Genomic DNA, 1,819 nt, shown 5'->3' on the forward strand with positions numbered 1-1,819 from the left:
TGTCTCCCCCATCCCTCCCTCTACTTTATTCCCTTGAGAGAGCCTGGCTCACCTGAACCAGCTCACCATTTTGGCTAAGCAGATTGGTCAGCCAGCAAACTCCAGGGATCAAATGGTCTCACCTGCAGAACTGTCTCCTCAGCCACCTTTTTTCTTTTGGAAGTTGAAATGTATGACAACTGTCCTGCTTCAGTCTTCTGAGTGATGGGATTTTGGGTGTGAGCCACCAAACCTGGCTCATGTACATATGTACGTCCATACGTATTTATGCATTTATTCATAGACAGAGTCTCTTGTAGCCCAGGCTGGTCTTGAACTCCTGATCCTCCTGCCTCAGCCTCATAGTGAGAAGTCTGGTCTTTGACCCTTTTTCTCTGAGTAGTAGACTAATAATAATAATAATAATAATAATAATAAAAAGACCCTGTTGAGTAAATGGATCTTACCTTTTACACTATTAAATATGGGCTACTGCTAGAAGTGAGCTGGTGGCGGCATCTTGAGAAGGTGAGTATGGATTCGTGGCTCAGAAGTGTAAAGAGCCCTGGCTGCTCTTTCAGAAGCCACACGTTGGCTTCCCAGCACCCGTGTTAGGCAGCTCACAGCTGCCTGTAACTTTAGCTCCAAGGGATCTTCCAGCCTCAGGGGGTGCCTGTCCACAAGGGAGGTATTCACTCACACAGACACACAGAATATATATAAAAATCTTCCAAAAACAATCCAGGGTGATAGTGAAAGGTGAGATCTCTCATTCTGACCATCACCCCAAATTCACCCCAGTCCACGGCCACTGTTTGCGATCTTGGCAGATGTGAAGGTCTTTAGCCGGGCATTTTGCAGAACAACCGGTCCCAACGCAGCACAGGCGTGATCATCACAGATAATTTGATTTTGATTCCCGGTGGATGTGCTGTATGCCAGTGGGCGCAGGCTAATTGTTTATGTAGATGAGGACCACTGTCTTCAGAGACACCAGAAGAGGGCGCCAGATCCCATTACTGATAGTTGTGAGCCATCATGTGGTTGTGGGAATTGAACTTGGCACCTCTATCATCGCTCCTAACCCCAGAGCCAGATGATGGTAATTCTTGGAAGGGAGGTCATTGGGTTCCAGTAGTGAAGGTCAAAGCTGAACTCACATCTCATTCCTGGCTCAGGTTGCTTGGGCAGGAAGGCCAGTGGGGCAGAGTGCTTGACCGCTTCTCCATAGCAGTTCATCCAAGAGATTTCTGGGCCGCTCCATTGCGTGTGTGCATGTGTGGTGTAGTGTGTGTATTCGTGTTAAGTGTGGTATGTCTGTGTGCTCTCAGGTGTACTCTCCTAGGCTTGTGTGAGTCTCCTCCTCTACCTCCCCTTGGTCTTTTCTCGCTGAACCTAGAGCTTACTGTTTTGGCTAGACTGGCAGGCAAACTCCCCTGGGTTTTCTCTGTTCCCCTCCCCCAAGTGCTAGGGTTCCAGGGGCTGCCACTCTGGGCTTTCTATGTGAACGCTGGGTATCTACTCAGGTCCTTAGTTTGCACATTAAGGCTTTGCTCACTGAGCCACGCCCCCAGCTCTCTGGGTCACTTCTTTCTTGATCAACTTGTGTTTCTAAGTCTGAAACAAGATTCCCCTCCCCCACCCTGTGCTGTGGATTGACCACTAGAATACCTACCTACCTTGCACCATATCACCAGCTAAAAGTAGGATTATGCCTGTTTGTTTTTGAACAAGGTCTTGATAAATAGTCCTGGCTGTCCTGGAACTCCCTATGTAGACCAGCCTGGCCTCGAACTCAAGAGATCTTTTCCCTAATATGCTGGAATTGAACGCATGTACT

The sequence above is a fragment of the Micromys minutus genome, assembly GCF_963924665.1.
Source record: "Micromys minutus genome assembly, chromosome: 31".
Taxonomy (NCBI): domain Eukaryota; kingdom Metazoa; phylum Chordata; class Mammalia; order Rodentia; family Muridae; genus Micromys; species Micromys minutus.